Here is a 19,279-nt window from a genome sequence, read left to right as displayed (position 1 = left end):
AAGGCTCGTATTAGAGCATGTCTGGAGGGGTGAAAAAATGTAACGCTTGTTTCTTTTTTAGTAAGGGGGTTCCACTTCAGTTTCTTTCGCATTATTTTCAATAGGGAAGATGATTCAATCAATAAAATGATAATGAGCTTCAATATTTGTCAGATCTTTGTGTTTAGCGACAACGGTGGTTGTAAAATGAACTGCAGCCAGCAACCTATTTCTCGTGTTCGCAGTCCTACAAAGGTAGATAAGAGACTGAACTTGACTCTGATAAACTTGTAGCAATTTTTTTTGTATTTGATTGATTAAAGTTAAAAGATGATAGAAATGCCTACCTTTGCAAACCTTGTCCGTGATGCAGAGAGCGACATTTAGCTGAATGTTCAAATATTTGCTTCACTTATTCCTGTGAACCATTCTGTGAACTGATCATGGGGATATGAACATGTTTGCTCAAGATCTGCATTTGTGCAATAATATACAGTTTAAGTCAGAATTATTAGCCCCCCTGAATTATTTGTCGCCCTGTTTATTTTTTCCCCCAAATTCTGTTTAACTGAGAGAAGATTCAACACATTTTTTCAACACATTTCTACACATAATAGTTTCAATAACTCATTTATAATAACTGATTTATTTTATCTTTGCCATGATGACAGTAAATAATATTTGACTAGATATATTTCAAGACACTTCTATACAGCTTAAAAGGACATTTAAAGGCTTAACTAGGTCAATTAGGTTAACTAGGCAGGTTAGGGTAATTAGGCAAGTTATTGTATAACAATGGTTTATTCTGTCAGAACTATCGGAAAAAAAAACATAGCTTAAAGGGGGCAATAATTTTGACCTTAAAATGTTTTTTTTTTTAATTAGGAACTTTTTTTATTCTAGCCAAAATATAACAAATAAGACTTTCTCCATAAGAAACAATATATTATCAGACATACTATGAAAATTTCCTTGCTCTGTTAAACATCATTTAGGAAATATTAAAAAAATTAAATAAAATCAAAGCGGGGCTAATAATTCTGACGTCAACTGTATATATAATTGTTAGCCCTTTTTCTTTTTCAAATGTTTTTCCAAGTGCTGTGTAACAGAGAGAATATTTTGGTCAACACATTTTAAAACAATAGTTTTAACAATTACTTTCTAATAACCCATTTCGGTAACACTTTATAATAACTACACACTATGAATAATTTATTAAGCATTAGCAAATAGTGATTTCATTATCTTTTAAGCATTAACTCTACATTAATAAACATTAGGAAGCAGTTTATAACTGCAGCTACAAATGCTGTATTCTTGATTTAAAAGCACGTGTAGTATGCTTAATTGTGTTTTCATACTTTGTTAATGATTTATTTTTCATTACTAAATTAAATATTGTGTTATTTACAAACCAGTTATTTAGGCATAGTCGGTGCTTTTTTAAGATTGTTCAGAATGCGTAAGTAAAGGATTAATAAACTATTCAAATTAACATTTATAATTCTTATTATTCAGGCATATATTAATAGTTAATTTGTATGTTAATAAATGCTTTATTAACTCAACTTCATCCAGTTTTGTGACCTAATTCCTCATATAATCCCTTATAAATTCCTTATAAATGACAATTAAAAGCTCAGTGAATTTCTAAAAAAAAGAACATAAACGACTTTATTTATTTCTATTAATTTGAAAATACACAAATGAAATCGTATCAAATGAAAAATAAATCTTTGCAACCTTATCTAAAATAGAATATCTGTAGTTTAAACATCGCTAAATAACTTTGAAATATTGTATCATAATATATTGTTAAATTATTAAATTGTTGATGTTTTATGTCATTTTTGACACTCCTGTTATTCAGTAATGTTTAAACTTTACAGTAATTTTTTTTTTTAGATGAGATTGCAAAGATAATTGTTCATTTGATACTAAGCCTTCATTTGTCATTTATAAGGGATTTGTAAATGGTCCTGACTTTAGATTAGGTTACAAAACTGCATGAAGTTGACTTAATAAAGCATTTATTAACAAACATATTAACCATAATAAGATATATAAATGTTGATTTGAATAGTTTATTAATCGTTTACTAATTCTAAATGATCTTAAAAGCCATCGACTACTCTTAAATACAAATGATTTGTAAATAATGCAATACTTAATTTAGTAATGAAAAATCAATGTCACAAATTATGAAAGTACAATTATTAAGCACATTATAAATGTATTTCAGTCAAGAATAGAGCATTTGTAGCTGCAGATGTAAACTGCTTACTAATGTCTTTTAATGTAGAGTTAATGCTTAACAAATAATAAATTACCTATATGCTGAGGCTTAATGCATGATTCATAGTTTGTAGTTATTATAAAGTGTTACCCTGATTTATTTGGTCATTGCCATGATAATGACAGTACATAATATTTTCTTATTGTTACTTATTTTGCAGGATACTAGTATTTAGCTTAAAGTGCAATGTACATGCGTTACGCAAGTTACTTACCAGGTTACATATGCAAGTCATTGGACAACAGTTGTTTAATCTGTACCAAATAAAAAAAAATCTTAAAAGGTCTAATATTATTCACCTTAAATATGTATTTTTATTCCAGCCAAACTAATAGAAAGAAGACTTTCTCCTGAACAGATAATATTGGAAAAATGTCTCGACTCTGTTAAACATCACTTGGGAAATACTTGAAAAATAATAAAATAATTCAGAGGAGGCTAATAATTTTGCCTTCAGCTTTATAAATAAGGTAGGATGTTTCAGGAAGGTCTTGTTTGTTTTTGTTGTTTTTTCACAATCTGTTCACACGTTGGTAATAAAAAGCATATAATAAATGAAAAGTGTTATAGGGCCACTTTAAAGCAAAAAAGCACCCCATTATATGAATAGAAAGAAAAACGTCTTTTGTGTTTCTCAGGACAAAGTCGGACAGATTTGGAATGACAAAAGGGCGAGTAAATAATGACAAAATTGTAATTTTTTTGAGTGCATTATGTCCTGAATTCACTCTTGACATGAATCACAAAAGCATAAGGAATTCCATTTAGCCCATAATACATCCAAATCTATCAAAAGACAGATGCTTAGTTGCGTTTGCTTTGCTGTTTCATGTCAAAGTCAGTCACCCAAGTATTGTCTCCTGCTTTTAAGTACAACACTCTCCTGTTTAGTCTTTAGTGTCTTGATCTCAATTGCATAATATGATACATTTTGAAATGCTTTAAACAGACTTGCATACATCAACAGAGTTATTATTTTGTCCACTTCAGCTTGTCACTCACAGTGCCACTCCAGCGTGAATTACAGAAAGATCAGTAGCTGCTTGCAAGTGTGAGAAGGAACATCAGCTAATGAGTAAGATAACAGAAAATAAACACGCCAGACTCCTACCGTTTTCCCTCTCTTGTGAACATTGTTGTGCCTACAGGCTTTGCTTGTCAAAGTAGTATTACAGGGATTTAAAGCTTACTAAAGAACCATTTCATGGGAGTTTCATGGGAAAACTTTTAACTGTGGGTTAAGGGGATATTAGTTAAGGTGATATTTTTACTTTGCTATACTGTTGCCACTTCAGAACAATTTCTTTTGATAAGGTATCTGTACATTGTCAGGTTTGTTGTTTATGAAATCTTTTTCTTTTACTTCACAACATTACAAAGCAAAATATGTTTTTCATTTATATCACTTCACTATTTATTAAAAGTATAGCTAAGTAAATAGTAATTTTGAATGAGAGATCTTGTCAGTCACTCAGAGATAAGATAGTGGTGAAATGGCGGGAAGTTCCTAATCCACATTTTAAGATTTATTGTTGTAACCAATGTTGGGGAAAGAAACTTTAGAAAGAATGCATTACAATATTGAGTTACTCCCCCAAAAAATTACCCGACTGAGGCTTGATTTCTAGGTTTTTTTTTAATAGCGGAGCTCTGCAATTAACAACACACTGTATAACCTACACCTACATTTACATTTAAAAAACACATAAAATATATATTTTAGGATATTGTTATCTCAGAACTTCCTGACCCCAGAGCTATACATGCCATATATAGATTATTGAAAGTTTAAAGCAATGTGTTTACTACTTTTGTACTATTTGTCTTCAGTAAAATCACTGTCCATTGAGACCATCCCATGTTCAATTTCTTTGATGTTTTCAAAATGATGAACACATGCAGTCTCTCATTGACTGCATGATTCATTGTGACTACTTTAATTTTAATTCAGCAATTCGTAAGCTAATTAATTAAACTAAAAAGTAACTCAAATATTATTTTTTACTTTTAAACATAATGGGTTACTTTACTTGTTACTTAGAAAATTAATATTATTATGTAACTCGTGTTACTTGTAATGCCTTACCCCCAACACTGGTTGTAACACATTTAGATTAACAGGTTAGATTGTATTATTGTATCACGTTTAGGTCACAACTGTCAGTTGTTTGTGAAGTAAATCTGTTGTAAAAGATTAAGTCGTTTTATCTCACTGTATGAAATGCTTGAATGTGGACATGTGAATATCTGTTCTGTTTTTATATTGTGAAGACGGTTGGCTTTATTTTAAAATTGAACAGTGTTAAAATATCAAAAAACTAATCTCCATTGATTTCCAGTAGCACAAATGAGACCTTGTTTTTTGCAACATGTAACTTTTTTTGTAACAAAATGTAAAACATTTTGTCCTGTGTTACCATATTATGTTGTCTAAAACTAAGGAACACTTTTCACTTTTCAAAACTTACATCTACTTTTAGTTGCTAATATGTAACTTTTAAAACGGCACCAAGCCAGTAACAGCTTTAGTACCTGGTGTGTGGTATGTTTATACACATATTTAGTATTTTTGTATTCATTTTGTATTCATATGTGTTAATTCATACTACATATAGTTTACATTGTTATTTTCACTTTCTTGTACACTTGACTTATCATTAATTATAAGTAAGCCCACACAGAGTCTGCGCACGCAGTAATCCACAGATTTTCAGCCCATCGTTGAGTCTATCTATTTTGTTGTGTGTAAATGCGTGTGAATTTGTATTTATTCAGTTTTTTAATTAATTCCAGTAATATTACTGACTAATATGAAAACGTTCACATGATTTATATACAGCACAGTTTGTAAAGTAAGAATTTCTGTTTTTCAGTAGATATATGGTAGATATATTATATAAGAGACTTGCTTTGTTTACCAAATAAATGGATCTAGTTGGATCTGTATTTTAAACATTAAATAAAAGTTAAAATTGTATTATTTTTTTATTTATCATATAAAATTTTTATTTATCATACTTCTAAAATCATGCCACATAAATTTGCTGATTTTTTTACAATGTTCTGTGCAGAAATAGCAAAAATCTTTCGAAGATTCTGTCTAGCCCTAATTATAAGTATTGTAAAAATATGATTAGTTTTCATAATGTAATGTAAAAATGTATTAAAATCTACAAAGTATTTAAAACTTCAGCAAATTAAGTCAAGAATTTTTCTGCTTTGATGCAAGTAAATATGAGAAGAAAGACTTTAGCTGAAGTTATATTTCCTACATCACTCTAAAATCTTCTAAATAAGACAAATTGAGAGCTAAAGCACTTTTGTTGCACCTCCAAAATGCACACTTGTTTCTTGTCCCACAAGTAGAACCCGAAAAAGTTCATTCGCATCCCTCCCTGTCTAAAACCCCCGGCAAATATCACACCTCGGATGCATAAACATGGCTGAGCTCCACACATGGAGCCACGCAGGGGGCCCGTCCTGCTATAGAGGCGCGCTGTGACACCAATCACCAATGATGGCAGGCCCTTTTGTCATGCTAACGGGAATTGCCTCTTCTCTTATTCAAATGCTCTCCTTCTCTTCCCTTCATCCCTCTCTCCTTTTCTCCCATGTAAATCCATACTTAGCGAAGTCTCCGTCGGAGAAGCGTTGATCGGTGGGCCTCTCTCTGGGGGTCAGCGTGGCCCTCGCAGCGCCGGGCTGTTTCCATGCCCAGCCGAGCCCATTTCATATTCAAATGGCCCCAATCAGGCCTGTGACCCGCGGGGGGCGTCTTTACAGCCCGGGCCTCGGGTCAACGGGTCAAGATGCTGATTTAATAGCCCGGGCCGATGGGAGAGAAAAGGGGAAAAGAGTGATTTAGTGACTGAGCGAGTCATGAAAAAGCATTTTTCTTAAGTTGTCTTGTAAACTCTCTTCACCGGACTGCTCGACACCTGTTTGTGTTGAGAGTGGTGTCAAGGTGTATATAAATGTATACGTATTTGGGGAATTATTATTGTAAAGGTTAAGCAAATTATATGTAAAATTAATTATTTATTTAGGTATTATATTAAAATAATTTAAATCCTAAACTATGAGCTTATTATTATTACTACTTTATTATATTATTTTCCTTCTAAATTAAAAGTATTATAGAAACACAAAACTTAATTAAAATAATGAATAATAATAATAAATAAATGTCCCTGACTAATTATGAATTATTATTGTTATTGTTGATATATTTGAGTTAAAATATATTTTAAATTATATAATCCATATTAATATTATCATTGTTGTTAGATTTGAGGGAAATATATATTATATAATCCATATTAATATTAGAATTATTGTTGTTGATAACAATTAATAATAATAATAATAATAATAATAATAATAACTTCAGGAACACTTTATTATTATTATATTATTATTAATAGTAATTTTTATCATTTTTATTTTGAACTTGATAGAAAAACTTGAAATAGCTTGAATGAATAATAATAGTAATAATAATAAAGCTGATAAATAAAAATTCTTGAATTATTATGATGAATAATTATTATTGTTGATGTTGTTGTTGATAGCAGTTAACAATAACAACAACAATAATAAAAATAATAACAATAATAACTCCAGGAACACTTTATTATTATAATATTATGATTAATTGTAATTTTCAAATTTTTAACTTCATTTTAGAAAAACTTGAAATAGCTTAAATGAACAGTTACAATAATAATAATAATAATAATGAATTATTGTTATTGTTGTTGATAAATTTGAGGGAAAGTGTATATATATTTATATATTAAAGTGTATATAATCCTCATTAATGTTATCATTGTTGTTAAATTTAACGGAAATAGATATTATAGAATCCAAATTAGTATTAGAATTATTGTTGTTGTTGACAACAACAACAATAATAATAATAATAATAATAATAATAATAATAATAATAATAATAATAATAATAATAATAATAATAATACATGTTCCTGAAATATTATGATGAATTATTATTATGGTTGTTGTTGATAAAATTGAGGGAAAATATACATATAAAATTATATAATCCCCATTAATGTTATCATTGCAGTTAAATTGAAGGGAAATAGATATTATATAATCCATATTAATATTAGAATTATTGTTGTTGTTGATAACTATTAACAACAATAATAATAAAAACTAATAATAATAATTACTCCAGGAACACTTCATTATTATAACATTATAATTAATTAATTATAATATTAATTAAAGTAATTTTTGTCATTTTTATTTTGAATTTGAGGGAAAAACTTAAAATAGCTTAAATGAATAATAATAACAACAACAATAATAATAATAATAAATAGTAATAATAATTGGGAGACTTGCATAAAGATTTATCTGCTTCGCTATATTGAGACTTAGTTAAAGCCAGAGAGGTGCTGCATCAGTGATTTTCACAGGACTTCACATTAAACGCCAGAGGCCAAATCAGCACATGTCAGACATGCACTAAATAAAGGCAAGCAAACATCTAATTTTATTCAGTGTTCACATGCGAAGAGTGTCTCCAGAATAATTAGCACATGACATTCAACCTACACAAACATAGCAGCCCTATGTAATTTGTTGCGAACACACCTGTCGAGACATGAAGAACAAGATGCTCAAGTAAGATTGGCCTTCAACCCCTGATGTTCATACTGTCACCCTTACACATCCTACAGCACAACACTACATGACAGCTGAAGAAAAACGTCATCATGTCACTAAATCACTCCTTTCCCTTTTTCTCACAATATTTTTCATATTTTAATTTTTTATGATCACAATATCTTAATAATGATACGAATAGTAGTGTATACATCAGGATTATATTAATAATATTATTAATTAATTGTTTAATGTTTTTATAATCATTTTATTTTGAAGGTAAAAACCAAAATAGTTGTAATTATTTTTTCAAAATGCCTAAAATCTAATTATTACAACAATTAGAAGTTCCTGAAGTATGCAATTCTTTAATTTTATTATTTAAATCATTTTACTTCACACTTGTCAAATATAAACAATTATTAACATAAACCTAAAACTAAATGTAATAAAACAATTTGTTAGAATATAAAAATGCTGAATTTTCCCGATAAATGGGTCAATTGTATCAAAAACATTCTGGCGCTTCATTCGTCTTTAGATCGGGAGTTGTTGGTGTTTGGCTTTGGTCTGTTGAGATGTAAAAGAGGCCTGTGTGAGTATGTGTGTGTGAAGCCGCTCCGCCGACTGACAGCAGGATCAGAGTGTAGGATTTGAGAGAGGCCCAGTCTCCAATGATGTGTGTGTGAGACCAAGGGAATTAAAGATAGATGGACTTTGCTTGAAGTTGGCTAGAAGAGTTTTAGCGCAGTCTTTAGTGAACACAGCTGTGTCAGTAGCTGGGCCTCCATTCTAATATGAAGGATCGCACAAAAAAAGAAAATCCAAAATTGTAATTAGATGCATGCGTTTCTATCAAGTTTTTAGAGGGGCTGGTGGTAGCATTAGTGACAAAGAAACCAGAAAGGCAGCATCAATGGAAACAGCCGTTAAGTTTGTTAAATGTTCAATACATTAGAATTTATTTGGCCAATATGTATTTTTTGGCACAAGTAAAAATTAACCTCAAGTAAGTAAAATGTCTGGTGATTTAAAAGAAGCAGTTCATACAAAAATGAAAATGTATGTTTAATTTATCCACCCTCAGGTCAATGATGATGGCTTATTTAAAGATTTTTAGCCGAATCCATGGTCCTGGATCATATAATGCAAGTTAATAGTCACCCCTTTTTTCTAGATTACAAATAAACAATCAAACAAGTACAAATCAATCTCCATTTGCCAAAATGGTTCTTAAATGGGATTATCCAAGATGTGGTAACTGCTATAAATTATGCTCACAGAGACAACTCCAATTGTGATAAATGAACACACTACACTTGTGCGCACACCAAGAACTGTTTGCCCAGACTGTGGATTTAAACTAGTAACATTGTAAATAATGTTCATTTTCTTACATAGACCAATATTTTAGCTTCATAAGATTTCAGTGTGGACGGGTATCTACTGTGTAAAAAAATATGCTGGAATAGATGGCGGTTCATTCCGCTGTGGTGAGCCCTAATAAGAGATTAAACCGAAGGAAAATGAATGAATGAATTAAGACCTCTGTGTATCATCAGGAGTCACAGGGATTGATTTGGGGTTGTTTTTATGTGTTTATTTTTAATGTAAATAACCGGATCATCAGTGACTTGCATTATTTGAATCCCCAAGCACCACAGATTCATCTAGACATTTAATGTTATACTGAAGTAAATAAAGTCATTTACATCTTCAATATTTCAAAATGCTGATGGAAACATAGCTAGTGTGTGGTTCTGTTCCCCTCTGACTGTCTCTCTTTTGTGGTTCGTAGCACTTTCTTGACCAAGAAATATATCGGCATGACAACAAACAGCAGATCATTTCTTCAATTCAATTCATGTTTATTTCTATAGCATTTTTACAATGTAGATTGTGTCAAAATAGCTTAACATAGAAGTTCTAGTAAATTGTGTCAGTCCCTTGTGTCAGTCCAGTTTTCAGAGTTGAAGTTCAGTTTAGTTCAGTTCAGCGTGGTTTAGTTTTCCCAAAGTGATGTGTATCAAGACAACAAGTATACTTAAAGTTCGTTTTATGAAGTATACTTATATGAATAGCTTACCCAATAGTAAAACTTTATTTATTGTTTATTCACTCTGTTTCCTAACCATTATGAATTTATTCTAAGAACAATGGAAGCCATCAGCCATTGAAATTCATAGCAGGAAAACAAATCTATGGAGGTGAAAGAGTTTCAACATTTTTCTAAATATCTTCAATGTCTGGAACAAGAGAGTGAATAGCTGATGACAGAATTTTAACTTATGCCTTTTGTCATTTAAGTAACTAGTATTTAGCTATTTTAGTGGGCATATGCTTTGAAGTATTAATAATCTAATTTTAAACAAACATACTACAATTATTAGCAAAGTTCTTTTTTTTCCCTGAAACTTTTTATTTAAGATTTTTTTTCAATAAATATTTTCCAGAACAACCCTTTTCCCAATAATTTAGCCCCTTACAGATGAGGGAATACACACACACACACACACACACACACACACACACGCACGCACACACACACACACACACACACACACAAAAATTATAATTAAAATTTTAAAATTAAACAATAAAAAATCATCATAATTACTTTTCAGGGGATAAATTTGTACATTAAGTTACATTGTAGTTACCTCAAATTATAGTGGTGATAGGTTAAGTAACCTCTAAATATGCATATTTAAATGTGTAGAATACTTTTCCACCTCTTCAGAAAAATATCAGTCTTTATTTGTAGACATGCAGTCATTTTTTCCATTATATGCAAAGTTCATTTGTAAGTACAAGTTCACTTTCAGTACAAAAAAACTTAAAATAATATTTTTGTAATCGAAAAAGTGGGTCAATTTTGTCCCTAAAGTAGTAATAATAAAAATATTTAAATAATATACTTAATACACCAATAGTACACTGATAATAGTATACTTACAACTTAAATTACACGTTATATTTATTGTAGAATATCAAATATGCTTATTTTGTTGTAAGGTGAAGGAAGTGTATTCAAGTTTATTAAAGTTTTCTTCTTTCTACCTACAGTTGAATTTGTTCCAATATAAAGAAACCTGAACAAAATTTGACATCAGCAACAAAAGGTATGTCTGTTTTCTTTTTCTTAACAACACTTTTTTTCTTTTGACATTATAACATTAAGATTAAATAAGATGAAAATACTTCTGACTGTCTGAAATGCATGTGGTGAATTTTTAAATATATTTTGTACTATGTTTTGTACTGCATTTGTAACAACAGTTTTTCTTCCTTATACTTTAATTTGTTCCAATATTCACAAATCTGAAGTAAATTTGACATCAGCAACAAAAGTTATGTCTGTTTTCTACTCATTTTAAAATACAATTATATGTTAAACATTTAACACATTATTTGTCTGTATTTTTTGTAGAATAAAACTGTGGTCATTGTTTGATTGCAGTTTGATCATCAGTTTCGAAGCCCTGCTCAACAGGTACATGTTTTTATCACTGCCAATCTGCTCGCTATAATGACTAGAAAGATGTTCTTAATAGGCCTTTAGTTCTCCACGAGCAGCACACTGAGGATTTAATGCAGTTTGACAGAGCTCAGGGGATTTGTGCTTCCCCAGTGTCAGAGGGCTTTGTGTCGACCCTTCTGATGGCAGGAGAATCACTGAACACTCAGCAGACGAGAGCCTCATTTCACTCATTCAGTGCCCAAAACAACCACACTAATGCCCTTTTCTTATCAACACTATTTCTCTTTTGACATTATAACATTAGGATCATGAATATATTCTCACTGTCTGAAATGCATGTGGTGCTTTTTAAGGAACAGTTTGTACTACTACATTTTTAAGCACATTAATAATAATTAAATTAATTTAATTCAATAAACAATTAGAGATTAGAATGATTAGAGATTAGAATAACAATTAGAAAAATCTACCTCACCCTTTCTATATTGACAGCTATGGAAAAAATAATAGAACATATGAAAATTCTTAGTTTCTGTATTTACTGGTTTTGTTAAGTATGGGTTTAAGTAAAATGTTGGATATAGAGCTTTCCCCCATTTTCCCAGATAAAACACACACACACACACGCACACACATATATACATATATATATATATATATATATATATATATATATATATATATATATATATATAACATAAGCATCATACACTCAACGGCCACTTTATTAGGTATACCTGTCCAATTGCTTGTTAACGCAAATTTCTAATCAGGCAATCACATGGGAGCAGCTTGATGCATTTATTTAGTCACGTAGACATGATCAAGTCTTGTCAGCTAAGAACAGGAAATTGAGGCTATAGTTCGCACAGGCTCACCAGAATTGGACGATAGAAGATTGGAAAAAACGTTGCCTGGTCTGATGAGTCTCTGTTTCTCTGCTGCAACATTTGGATGGTAGGGTTAGAATTTGGCGTCAACAACATGAAAGCATGAATCCATCCTGCCTTGTATCAATGGTTCAGGCTGGTGGTGGTGGTGTGGGGGGGGGATATTTTCTTGGCACACTTTGGGCCCATTAGTACCAATTGAGCATCGTGTCAATGCCACAGCCCACCTGCGTATTGTTGCTGACGGTGTCCATCCATGTCCATCCCTTCATGACAACAGTTAGGACAACATCCTCTGATGGCTACTTCCAGCGGAATGGCGCGCCATGTCATAAAGCGCGAATCATCTCAGACTTCTTGAACATGACAACGAGTTCAAATTTACTTACAAGTACTCAAATGGCCTCCACAGTCACCAGTTCTCAATCCAATAGAGTATCTTTGGGATGTGGTGGAATGGAAGATTTGCATCATAGATGTGCAGCCGACAAATAATGAGTGTAGCTTTTTGTGTGATTCACGAGTAAATTGATATTTAAAGATTTTTTAAAAATTCATAAACAGGGTGATATCATAGAAAATTCAGGGTTACATTAAAACACATTTACCCGTTACTGAGAAATAACAATCGCATACATTACGATTTTAGTAAAAAATATATTCACTTGTGACTAATTCATAAATAGCAACTCTTCTTTTAGAAAATAGCATACAGTATTTGAAAGCATTATGAGAGTTATAATAGCATTAAGAAAGGATGTCTTTCAGAATAATGGACCTTTAAAAAAAATTTAAAATTAAGGTAAGACCACCGTCACTTTTCTTGAAAAAATGCCCATACCACTATCCCAACGTAAATCTCAGATCTGTCAAACAAAACTTTTTTTCTTTTTTAATATCCGTTACATGCTAGACCTCCCACGCAATAATACAGAGTTTTCTCATTGTGTGCTTTTTTTCCTCCAGAAAACCCGTAAAGTCTGAGAAAATCGATCCAAACAAGCCTTAATTCTGTCATTAGGTGAGAGGGAGCCGTGGGCTGATTGGCTGCCCGTCTGCTCCATATTCAGAGGTGCTGGATGAGGCAGAGGGCCTGCTGGGTAAAATGCTGCTGTAATCAGGAGCCGGCTGTGCTGCCTGATCAGGTATGAAGTCTGCTTCCACCTTCCTCAAAATCCCTCATCTTCCTCTCGTCTCACTGGCAGAGCCCAATGGGAGCCTGTTCTCAGGTACTATTACACCATATGACGGAGCTGTTGGAGAAATGAGGCTGTGTATGTGTGGGCTTAGGCCGACTATTACCCCTTTTCCACCAGCATGAACCAGGGGCTAGTTCAGAGCTAGTGCGGTTGCTGGTTTGTAGCTAGTTTGACTGGCAAGCCTTTTATAAACTGGTTTGCTTTTCCACAGGCTAGAGAGCCGCTACAGTGCCAAGTCAATGAATATATATCACAATGTTCCAGAAATGCTAGTGTTGAACACAATCACATCATCAACAACTGCGAATCTTCCATTGTTATCTGCCAGTTAAGTTGCGATGTATTGAATACATTTTTTGGGATCAAGCCTCTACTTATTTGAATTGAGAAAATTCTGTTTATTACGACTGTTTAATCATATCACACATTAAAGCAGATTTTTTTTTACAAAATCATGGTGTTGGTCAACAAAATGAACCAATGTCTGACCATCTGAGATCATGGTTTTCATTAGTATTAAAAGCATATTGTGAGCATATACTAGTACTGTTTGTGGTTCAATTTTGAGATCTGGGGTGCGTTTCCCAAACAACGACATAACTCAGGGCTGAACTATAAGTATAAGTATATAAACAATAACTATAATTCGGTGCTGTACTATTACAGTACAATGTATTGTTTGGGAAAAGAACGATGTAGTGACAAGTGTTTCCCAAAACTGTAGCTGATTTGTTGCAGATCCATCATTTGAACCACATTTGTTATAACATAAAATGTCAATAATAATACTCTAAACTAGATGAAGGGTATTTATTTGCGCGATGCAACAACAGCTGAGAGATGATGCAGGTAAGTGTAGCAGAGGGAGAGCGATCTCACACACAGTTCAAATGGTAAGTTTCAGATCTTCAGTAATACACCAATATAACTTTAGTCACTTCCCTTAAGCAGGTGTGTTTGCATCCACACGAGAATGAGGACACCCACGGAAGAGCACAGGAGGAACAGGGAGAGCCGTTGAGGAGAACCATCTGACTTCGATTCCAGCCGGTGACTGAATGAATGAGGTGAGTATATATAGTGCATGGGTGATTGCAGGTGCAGGTGATTAGTAATCATGTGAGGGTTCACGGGTTGGGTGGATGATGAGGGTAAGTGGTGATTGGGGCTGCAGGAACGAGCCGAGGGTGTGACAAAATGTTTCCTTTACAAATGTTATTGAGAATATGCCATATTCTATTATAAAACATAAAATCACTAAGCTAACACATATTATAATCTCATATATAAATAATATAAATCGTTAGGCTAATGGTTGTAATTTACAGTAGGCTATTTATTAAAAAAAGAAAGAAAATTTATTATTATTAATTTATTATTTATTCGTACATTAATTTTCTTTTCGGCTTAGTCCCTTTATTAATCTGGGGTCACCACAGCGGAATGAACCGCCAACTTATCCAGCATATGTTTTTTACACAGGCTCAAACCAGCGACCTTCTTGCTGTGAGGCGAACGTGCTACACACTGCGCCACCGCATTGCCTTAATTTATTATTATTATTATTATTGTTATTATTGTTATTATTATTAAGTAGGATATATATATATATATATATATATATATATATATATATATATATATATATATATATATATATATATATATATATATATATATATATATATATTTATACTAAAGTCTACTTTTACAATTTAACACATTCAAACCACTGCAGAAATTTTCTAACCAACAGGCTCATGTCATATGCAGTACCGATACGTTTCTTAATAAATAACTTGTAATAAATTAAAACCATTAACGTATGCTATATATATTTTTGTTTTCACAAGCTTTGGAGACGTAAGGTAAATTCTGCTTTTAAATAATAGGTCACCTTTAGCTTTTGTCATGAGCCAAGGCTGCATTCAAAATGGCATAAATGTTTTCAAAGTGCACTACGGAGGGAGCACAATTGTCAGTATTAATATTGCTAAAACTGTAAAAATACTTTGAAAGCAAATTACACTAAGAGAGATGACTTTAATGTGTTTGTTTAAATCACTCTAAGTTTAAATTTTGGAACGTTCTAAATAAATAGGGCATAGGGCGATAACTTGGAAAAGAACACATCCAAATGCTTCTAACTACAGCTCTAGAGGTGTAGTAGCAAACGTACAAGTTTGGGATGCAGTTCGCGTATGTTTGTTGGAACGATGGATTTGAGAAACACAAGATCAACAAACTATGTTTGTAAAGATGCAACTTGCGACCGTAGTTGGCCAATGATGGATTTTGGAAACGCACCCCAGATAGAATATGGACCCAGAAATTGTGATGTGTGATCAAAATTATCAAGCAGTTATTTCAAACCTGCATTGGCATCTAAACATGGTGAAACATCCAAACATTTAGATCAAGCTGATCACCACAATTTGGTTAGACGGAGAGTACAAGTGAGAATAATGTGTTTAGCATTGCGTTTAGCTAATATTTCAAAAGTCTGTGTTGGGTGCTTATGAACCACTTTTTCTGCTTAGAAGATGCTTTAGATGTGGAATTACAAAGAACCAATTTGAAACTAGGCTCTGGCCTTGAACCAGCACTCAACTTGCCTTGGTGGAAAAGGTGTATGGACCTTGTTGATGAACACAGTTTCAACAAGTGAAACATGTTTCTGGATCAGCATTTTTGATACGACAACATTCCACTCAACCAATCAGACTTGATTGATAGGTTTGGAGTTAATGTTAAGGTTAGGCAAACTCTCGAGTTTTAGGTTTGGGGCTCTTGGTGCATTTTCATTTACCTGTAATTTCATCAGATTTTAGGCATAAATTTTGGTTAAGGTTAGATTCAGGACTTTGAATTCTGTTTCTGGACTGGATGTTGTTGTTCCAGAAACAGGTCTTACTTGGCAAAGTCATGGCAAGCATCAGATGTTAGTTCTGGTAGGTTGGATGAGGGTGTTTTTGTTCCCACGTTTGATTATTCGGGTTGGGTGAACTAAATTTCTGAACCCATAAAATTCGGATCCCCTTTGGCGGCTATTTACATATATTGCAATCCCCCCTCCTGCAGTCTCCCCAGCTTCTGTCTTTTCCCTCCGAATGTGAAAAAAGAGGGCAGAGCAACCAGGCCTGTCTGGTCTTTAAGATGTCACTGTGGTGTGAAATATAGGCGAACAAGCAGGGCTTTGAAACTCAAACTGAACCCACCCTTCGACCCCCCCACAAATACACACACACACACACACACACACACACACACACACACACACACACACACACACACGCACATACTTAACTTCTGCTTCACCCTCATAAGCGCACACAGAAACAACAGGCCACCCCTCTCTCCCTCCATGCCGCCTGAGCTGTGCCCACTGAGACAGATCCATCTCTGGGCTGCAGTGTGGACGTGTGTAGGCTGGTGGGGTTCAGGCACCAGGCGCAGATGTTCGGGACGGAACAGGCGTGGATGCACCTGTGGTCACTCCATCATGCGCCAGAGACTCAACGGCATTACTTATTGTAATAGTGGAGAAAACAGGCTATGTGGTATTTAATCTTAAAAGAGAGATTGGTAAAAAAAGAAAACAAGATGACAAAAAAATCACTAAAACACACAAAAACATTTAGAAAATGTTGGTGTTTTTTACTTTGTCCATATATTGTAATGGAATTCAATGGACTAGCTAACTGTTACTGTATGGAAACGTTTTTAAAATATAACAGCATAGTTATATTATATTTACAGAGAAAGTGAAACTTTTAAAAGCTTTTAAAATATTGATTGTATTCATTTTTATCATTGTATTATTTGCTTCATAAATTTAGTGTATTATAATATATTTAGTTTATCTTGAGGTTTTAAGATAAGTGGGCAAAATGCCAAAGTAAAACTAATCATGAAGAGTTCAGATGCAAAAACCTCTCAATTCTGTCTGAAATTTCCTGCAAAAACGAGCATTTTTCTCAACCTCTTATGTTTGTTAAATGATTTCACTTTACAGCCGATTAAAAATACCCTATTCATCAACATAAAAGTGAATTTACTGTACCTACCCACAAGAGCCTGAGAAAAATGCTCATTTTAGAAGAAAAGTTTCAATGACATTTAAAGGTTTTTGCATCTGAACTCTTCACATATTACTCCTGTTACTATTAAAATGAATTGAAAATAAATAAAAAGTGCCATTTTACAGCATTACATTTAGACCTTCACACATTTCATCAGATTTATTTCCTCATTCAGTAACTATCCAACACAATTCTGTTGAGCTTGTGCGTTCGGTGGCCAATCAGAGGCTGTTTAGATTAGTCACAGCTGAAAATGCTGAAGTTTCACTGAGTGCATGCACCGAGTCCGGCATGGTTAGAGTTCTACATCACAGAAAAACAAAGTGCTGATATAATGTAAAAGATTCAATTGTGATTTGTTCAATTTGACACAAAATACACTCAACAATGTTAATAAGGTAATTATAATGCAAAATACCTTTACAAATATAAAAATTGCCTTGGAAATACGTTCGAGAGCTGCAAATATTCCCCCTTAATTAAAAAAAGATACCCTGACACAGTTTTTATTTTTATCCCACTCTTGGTTAAGTGAGATGTTGTTATTGTTGGTGATGCCAAGCGTAACTCACCGTTAATATTACATAACACAACCACATGTCTCCCTGGATTGATTTGTCAAGGGGGCGTGAAATGGTTTAATTGTTTCAAATAAACACACTGGTTCCCCCTCACTGTGCATTAATTTTCTGACCCAAGTCTCAGAGGGCCAGGTCTTAAAATTCCGCATGGGCCCGGTGCCCGGCAGCCCGCTGGAGGAGATAAAGAGAACACATATGTAGCCAGGCTCAGTCACGCTCCAGTTGAGCCGTCCCGGCACAGGCATGATGGGAACACTTGTTTGTTTAGGCTTGTTTTTCCGCCGAGTGCCATGGTCTGGTCGGATGGCACTTGTTTTGTGCACTCCATCTGTGTATGTGTGTATCAGAAGGCTGGTGAGGGTGTTTTGGGGTGGGGGGGGAGGCAGGGTGGCATTTAGTCAAACAGTGTTCCTGCTCCCCCCCCGCCCCGGTTCCCCCAGCTCAGCCGTGTTCATTCGCTTCCCAGCGCGCAGCCAGAATGCAGCGTCAGGAGCCCGAGCACTGAGCTCCCATTGTGTGTGCCAAGCAAAGCGGAATGGCCGGGTGACAAAGAGGGAGGAGTGGGGCTCAGGGCATACAAAGCCCGGGGGAGGGGGGAGAGAGAGGGGGACGTTCTGCTGCTGAGGGCTAAATAGGCCCTCTCAGCCCCCCAAACCCCATCCATAACCCCTGTCCCCGCCTCCGACCAAAACCCCTCTCTCCCGTAACGCAGCCTCTAGAGAAATGGTGCCCACTTCTGAGAGATGGGCAGAGCTGGAAAATGAAGGAGTCCTATTAAAGAGGAAGTGAAATGTGTTCATGTGAAGAGTTCAGATGCAAAAACCTCTACTGTCTAAAATGTTTTCCTAAAATTAGCATTTTCTCAGCCTCATATGTTTGTTACGTTATTTCACTTTATGGAAACAACAGAGAATTCCTTGCAGCTTAACATTAGTAATATGAAAGAAATGTGTTGGGGGACAAACAAAATACAAACATTTTGTGACCCTTTGCTAATTAATGGGGAGAAAGTTGAACAGGTGAGTTCTTTTTAAATATTTTGGTGTGGAAATTGACTTTCAATTCTCTTTTGATTAACACTCAGAGAACGTTTTTTAAAAGGCTTAGCAGCAGTTGAGTTTGTTGAGAAAA

The 19,279-nt window shown here is 33.6% G+C and overlaps 1 long non-coding RNA gene across 1 annotated transcript in view; it reads left to right on the top strand.

The window, feature by feature from the left end:
• The window catches only part of LOC130240443 (uncharacterized), a 95,959-nt gene that overhangs the window by 39,730 nt on the left and 36,950 nt on the right, over window positions 1–19,279 (top strand). The window contains exons 6-9 of the long non-coding RNA XR_008838768.1: window positions 10,982–11,037; window positions 11,346–11,408; window positions 13,253–13,431; window positions 14,437–14,552. This is a non-coding gene — a long non-coding RNA (uncharacterized LOC130240443). The remainder of the gene's footprint in view (window positions 1–10,981; window positions 11,038–11,345; window positions 11,409–13,252; window positions 13,432–14,436; window positions 14,553–19,279) is intronic.

Source organism: Danio aesculapii, chromosome 14 (genome assembly GCF_903798145.1).
Source record: "Danio aesculapii chromosome 14, fDanAes4.1, whole genome shotgun sequence".
In the NCBI taxonomy this organism is placed as follows: Eukaryota; Metazoa; Chordata; class Actinopteri; order Cypriniformes; family Danionidae; genus Danio; species Danio aesculapii.
This window is presented reverse-complemented; position numbering and strand designations above follow the sequence as displayed.